The following is a 7,517-nucleotide window of genomic DNA, read 5'->3' as shown; positions in this document are numbered from 1 at the left end:
TTAGCCTAGGTATAATTTTACAAGCCCTGAATTCATTAGATTATTGCCTGACTGTTTGACATGCAATGTATTGACATTTAACAGCAAAGCTTATTCAAAGAATAATAATTCTAATACTAACTTTGAATGTTGCAGTGGGATTTCGTTTTAGGTCAGTAAGGCTCAGATCTATCACCACCAAGGGTACACTGCTTACATCAAATCCAACTTTATTTGTCACATGCGCCGAATACAACAAGTGTAGACCTTACCGTGAAATGCTTACTTACAGTACATCCGCATGGTAATACACTGAGCTGGAAGTGTGTGTTTACGATCATCTGGCTTATGCACTAATATGTTCACATAGCTTTTTAATCAGATGTATGTTAACTGGACATAGAAAGGACATAGAAAGAACACTAGAACAGATGATGCTGACTTTCCGGTGCGGCCCATTCTGTAACTACAGCATGTTTTCTGCAGAGCTGTACTCTTAAATGACCTAATCCTCTAAATGAGCTGAGTAAATGGTCCAATTTATCTGCCAGGTTCCCCACATGGCCATTGCCTACTGCACAACATACCAACCTCCTGTAAACACAGGAGGAAACCTGCTGGACCCTACAGGGTGACGTCAGCTCCCCCTCCCCTCCCCCAATACGTAGCTGGGCCAGGTGTTTCAGTCACTTCTCTGACCACACTTCCGCTGAGGTAGGATAGGGGTCAGACCCCCTGAGGGGGGTGTGGGGATGCAGAGTCGTCCGTGGTGTAAGGGCCAGGGGTACCCCTTTAGTCCTAGAAATCCCCCTCAGCAGCACCCACTGCAGACGAACAACTATGGCCTTTGTTGGCTGCCCAGTGCATCTCACACACAGTTAATATAGACTTTTCCCACTGCCTCTGCCAAGAGTCTAAAGTCATTTAATGAAGTGGCGCTGAGTTTGGAAGGAGCCAGTGTGCTCGCGCTGACAGAATGGAAAATGTCTGTGCTATGCAGTAAGAAGCAGGAGGAGTGTGACCTGATACCCAGTCACCTCCACACTGCCGAGCACAAGAAACACATTCATCCCAAAGAGCCTCTGCTCCCCAGCCACCTACAGCACACGGCCTGTACTGGATGGAGCTGCAGCGATATGCACAGGCACACTCGCGCACACATGTAGGCGTGTACACACACACACACACACACACACACACACACACACACACACACACACACACACACACACACACACACACACACACACACATAGACCTGAGGCTAGGTGGTTATCCCGTACTGTACTGTGGAATGCTCTCAGGGACACAGTGACTGGCACAGTAAGCCCTCCATCAGAGCTGAAGATTGGCTCTGCAGCTGCTGAAGCATCACGCTCCAAACCTGGGACCACAACCTGAACACTGAAGAATATAACTGAACAGCTTCACTTTAAATGATGGGGAAGTTTCAAAGAATGCCTCAAGTTTTGATTTTTTTGGAGGGCTTTGTTGACAGTTGTCAACAAGTTGTCAAGTTATGTTTCTTTTCAGTCATGGTACTTATAGGCAAATATTGTACATGGCTTCCGTGATTCGTTCTTCTTATCACTCTCTTTGTTTAGGTGTTTATCTGTGCACAGCTTTACCTTTCATGTCCATTTTCATGGCTGTCTATTTATCCATTTCTCCTTTTGAACTGACTATCTGTGTGTATGTATTTAGTCTGTCCTTTTCAAGCCTCTATCCATTCATCTGTCCGTGTGCAGATTGCAGTCTGTCTTGCTGTCCTATTGTGCAGCTCTCAGTTATTTCAAACATTCAAGTGTCATTTGCCTCCAATTTCATCCCTTTCTTTTCCTCCTCTTTCTATTGGTTCGCCGGCGTACAGTGCTCTTCTTCATCTCATTGAGGGTGTATCAGCAGGCGGATTCATTATTCTCTTCTCCAAAAGCACGTTTTTTTTCTTCCATGGCAGCCGTAAGCTCCTTTTTAAATCCACGCACAATGCGTTTTTGTCCTTCGTCCTCCTTTTCAGTGGAGAGTGCGGGAGCCGGGTGTCCCTCTCTCTCTCCTCTCTCTGTGTGAGGAGAGGCGGCCCCTGGAGCACAGTGGCTCTGTGGGGCCGTTTGTCTGGGCCTAATGAAGCATGCCCATGATAATAGAATGAAACGTAATAATTCATGGCGTCCTCAGCAAGAAGCACGTGGCCAGCGGTTCGCCTAGCGCCCAGCAGCTCCAGATAGCCTCCTGCTGCCCAGCCTCCACAACAATGCACCGTCCCGGCCCACTCACCCAGCTCCGCTCCAAAACACATTTTTTTGTTGTCCCGTCCTTCCCCATTCTCCCCCTTCGGGGCTATTCAGAGTGAATTTACCGTGGCTAGTTGCCAATGCTCCCTGTATCATCTGAAAGGGATACAAGGCAAACAGCACTTACCGATTGTCTACTTGGCATTCCTTCATACTCCCTTTAGAATACCTTTCAGCTTCTTTAAGGGGAATAGTTTCAGCTGGAGATGTTACCTACTGAATGTGGATGTCTTTTCTGACTGATACACTTGTGATAATTCCTTCTGTACATTCCATGCCTGTCTTCTCGTGATGATTAAATGATTGGTCATGCCTGACAAATAAATCAGACTAAGTCAGGGGGGAGTGGGGAGTGACCAGTCGCACTGCAGCCCATCCATGCCCTTCACTTTGACTGAGATCCTGAGCAAACACAAGCACAGAGCATGAATTAGTGCTACTGTACGTGTCCACTCCAGCCTGAGAGTCTGATACATTAGCTTTATTAAAGGAATCACAGAGAGCATATGAAATGCCCTCTCTGTGCCCACTGGCTCCCTGAGAGGGAGAGAAGTATGCTGGGTTGGTTGGTGATAGAAATGCGTTCCCACTATGAGTGGGATATGCTCCTAATTTTAATGCCTGGTTCCTTGAAGAGCTCTGGTCTGAATTCGGTTCTTGTATGACACATGATGTGGTGTGGATGCTGGTAGTTTAGGATGGGAGGCAGCGTGGATGGGGTGAGTGAACAGAGTCTTGATTGATCCCATAGACCTCAGAGCTTCCGTGTAAGGGTCAGTGCGTGTCATGTGGTGTGTGCATGTACGAGACACTGTGGTCGGCATGGGACAATGCGTAATGGAAAAGACAAACTCCATCACTCATCATCCTCCCCAGAGTTTTTCTACCTCTCAGATGTCTGCTTTGATGGTGGCTGCATGGGGCCCCGCACGATTAGACAAAATCATTATGCTAATGAATACGTGCGTGTTCCGGAAGGGGTCACCGTGGAGACCAGGGGTCTGTTGGGCGAGCCCCGGTGTCTGGTCGTCTGTCTGGGGTGATGGATGGTGCAGAGAGACGGACGTGTCCTGCAGGGGAACACACATGTGTCTGACTGGGGCAAACATGGAAAGGGTGATGGATCCATTCAGAGGGAGAACCCTATAGGGCCTCGCATGTCATTGATGTGAAAAGAAGCTGATTGTCAACGGCCCGAGAATGAGAGATTAATTATTTTTATGAGCAACAGGTTTTCCCTGGTCCACGTTCATTCCCACAGTCACATTCTACTCTTCTCTCAGGTGGCCTCGGACTGGGACTGGGACTCCATTTTGGGTCACAGACCTAATGGCTCGTCAGGAGAGATGCTAGCTAGCGCCCTTACAAGATGAGCGCTCCTGATTGGCTGACACACACTGCATACTTCTGATGTGAGCTGGCTTCCTCTCCGATGTCTGGCTTTTCCAGACAAGGCAATAAACAACTTATCTGATAGAAAACAGCCTATGTGGCATCGATGTTATTCAGAAACATTTATTCTAGTGTCAAAATTGACTACAAAGTGTAAATAGGATAATTTCAGTCATAAAGTCAGTCTCGTCCAAAATAGAGTTTTGTAAATGAGTTCGTCATGACTTACTTGCCCACTAACACGGGATACACAGCTGCGGTGATTGCGCTTCATCCAATCCTACCGCAGAACACACACTGAGCCTTATAGCCTAGCAGCGCAGCGGATCGGACTTTGTTTACACGTCTCACTTTTTTTTAAACTTGAGAAATACTGCGCCATACACCTTAGCTAGATGTCAAATTGCACAACTAAAACCTCCTCGGCAAAACGTCAAAATTAATTACAGATTTCTTGAGTGATCTTAGATTAATTCTGCCTATTTTGAGGAAGTGATGCTGGCCTTGTTCCCGTGGTGTCTCATGGGGGACAAACGTCAGTAACTGCCACATCGAACCACACCCCAAAGACTGAAATCTTGTTTTACTTAATGAGCAGCAGAAAAATACATGCGGAATTGGTGCCTTTAGTCACTCTTTTTAAGCGTTAACAGCGGTGGGTGACTCTGGAAAGCATAGAGAGCTGTGTGTGTATGGGGCTTTAGTGTGTGTGTGAAACTCTGTCTCCTCTCACAGGCTGTCCTGTCTGTCTGATACACACTTTATAAGGGGCTTGGGAGAGGGAGGTAGAAAAAAATCTAAGTGTGCTTAGAGTGTGCCAGTTCACCAGTTTGGTGGTCTTCTTCTGAAGGTCGTTAATTAGTGCAGAATGCAGACTACAGTTCTACTGCCAGCTCTGATGAAAAGAGAGAAGGGAGAGGGAGCGAGACGGAGAAAGAGGGAGAGAGAGGGGAAAAACTGAATGGCTGCCAAGAGTGAGGAATTTGTGATAGGTTCAGAGTGGTTCCAAATGTCGGAGCGGAGCGTGGATTCTCCCAGCGCTTAATGCCTCCCAACCCGTGTGTTTGCAGCAGGCCCTGCTAGCCACACAGAGCAAAGCAGGCACAACACAGCTCAGCACAGCGGCTCTGTTTACATCAAGAGATGGGAGACAGGGAGGCCCACACAGACTCTTGCATTGACCACACATCAATCTCTGTCTGTTGGTCTCGGAGCCGTGGGTTTACACTGAAAGAATCAGGCTAAAATTTGTTTAGGGCTTCTGTTTCCTTCCACATGGAAATACATGTTTATGAATCTTACTATATTTTCCCTCTTTCAAATTTGTGAGCAAAACATGAGATAACCGTATCACAATACTTATGAGGACGAAATTTATTGCGATTCTCACGATTCTATATGTATTGCGATTCGATGCTGGGATTTTCCAAACATCAATTGTTCACTATATGTCTGCAGCAGAGAGACAAGAAAAATACAAAAGTATTTTTTAAATGTAACCTTTATTTAACTCAGGAAGTCAGTTAAGAACAAATTCTTATTTACCATGACAGCCTACCAGGGAACAGCGGGTTAACTGCCTTGTTCAGGGGCAGAACGACAGTTTTTTTTTTTACCTTGTCAGTTCGGGGATTCGATCCAGCAACCTTTCGGTTACTGGTAGAACACTCTAACCACTAGGCTACCTGCCGCCCCATGTAAATAAAAGTGCTGAAAACAATTTGGCTCCCTATTTAAAAAGAAGATGGCGAACACGCTATGAAGGAAAAATACTGGAGTTTTGGTGCAGGTACAGCCAACTAGCGCAGAAATATTATTGCGATATTATCAAAACGATACGATATAAAATAAAATAATAAAAATATATAAATATCAAAAATAATATCCCGATATGTAACTGTATCGATTTCCCCCCCATCACTACCACACACTGTCACCATGTTAAATCCACTACCGCTACCTCCCCATGCAGGCCATGTGAGGTCCACTAAAGTCCTCTGGCTGAGAAACATCAGAAGTAAGCAGCAGCATGTTTTAAACCTGAAGGAATTATGAACTGGCTGGAGCAAGGAGAGCCTGACCTTATTTAGTCTGCAGGTGCTTTGTGTGTGATACAGCTCTCACAGCGTATCATATACAGATAGACCACTTCAAACTGAATAGGCCTTCTGTTTTGGTCCCTTTTGAACATGGCACCTTTTTAAATACTTCAACAGCTATTACATGAGGATAGTGCTGCTGGCTATGTTTGGAATACTCCAGGGCTTGCAGCTGTTCTCTTAATTTTTCTAATCCCTGAGATATGAATAACTTCTGGCAGGCGGACCGAGGTGTCTGCTTATACATTATTATTATTACCATTATTTCTATCTCTACTTTGCACATTCTTCCACTGCAAATCAACCATTCCAGTGTTTTACTTGCTATATTGTATTTACTTCGCCACCATGGCCTTTTTTTTTGCCTTTACCTCCCTTATCTCACCTCATTTGCTCACATTGTATATAGACTTATTTTTCTACTGTATTATTGACTGTATGTTTGTTTTACTCCATGTGTAACTCTGTGTTGTTGTATGTGTCGAACTGCTTTGCTTTATCTTGGCCAGGTCGCAATTGTAAATGAGAACTTGTTCTCAACTTGTCTACCTGGTTAAATAAAGGTGAAATAAAATAATAAATACTTAAAGGCCATATAAGCGTTTATCAATGACCTTCACACAAAACCTGCCTGGCGACCTCTCTGTGGGACAACAGCACAAAATGAAAAAATTCTGAATCCAAAGAGGGCCCATTTCTCTTTGCCAGACATATAAAAGCAACAACACCACCTTGCAGGGCCCCACCCAACCACACTCAGCCTGGCCCAGCGGCTAGAATGGAAAAGGGCATTATGTCAGTTGCACTCTCTCCGATCAGCCACATGGGGTGCTTTGTCTGCGGAGAATAAGAAGTTACTGTAGGAGCACGGCTCAGGCTGCCTGATGCATTCATGTATCATGTTTGTTTATTGTTCATCACTCCTTTCTCTTTCTCTCTCGGCTGTCCCAGCCTCCTACATAATCACATCTTTTAGACTTGTTCATCATTATTCTTCTTGTCAAATGTATAAATTTTTGTCCAATGGGAGCTTTGGCTATACTACTGAAACAAATGCACACTCACGTATAGACAGTACAAAAGCTCTCCATCCCTGGCCTCTTTCCTCGGCGGGGTTTTGTGTAAAAGACGGCTGACAGACCGTGCTGGAGGCGCTGCAAGGGTGCGAGGGGGGGCGGGGTCTTGTGAGGGCAGCAGCAGGTCCCCTGCCTTGCTCTTTGGCTAGTGCTGGTTTCCCTGCGCGTGGCTGGAGGGTGGAGGGGCAGGCGGGGATGGAGGGGTGGCGATGGAGGGGCGTCCAAGGGTCATCGAGACGGGGCGGCCGGGCAGTGGGCCTCCTTGTGTCCTCATCACTACCTCCAGCCGCGGACAGCATCTGCGCCCTGCTTTGCATGCTAAACACACCCCGCAGAGAGGGTGTCTATAGTACGGAATGGGCCGAAGAAAAGCATTCCTTAGGCTGTTCTGGGCTGGGAGGTGGAACCCTTCAAGAGCCTCTCTCTCTGTCTGTCTGTCTGTCTGTCTCTGTCTGTGATGAATGCACCACTGCAGACAAGACAGGCTGTAGTAATGGCCTCCATCACGCACATGGAGAACACATTTTGTTTCTATATTTGTCATATGACGTTCCTACAAGCAAACTCCTCAGGTGAAGCAGCCCAGGGACTTGTCACAGTTGTCTTTAGCTGGTGTTCCAATGTGTAGAGAGGAAAAACGCAGAGTAAGCACACACGCCTAATGTTATGGTATTGTTTTT

The sequence above is a fragment of the Salvelinus namaycush genome, chromosome 9 (assembly GCF_016432855.1).
Source record: "Salvelinus namaycush isolate Seneca chromosome 9, SaNama_1.0, whole genome shotgun sequence".
Taxonomy (NCBI): Eukaryota; Metazoa; Chordata; class Actinopteri; order Salmoniformes; family Salmonidae; genus Salvelinus; species Salvelinus namaycush.
The sequence above is the reverse complement of the archived record's forward strand: the minus strand, read 5'-3'. Positions refer to the sequence as shown.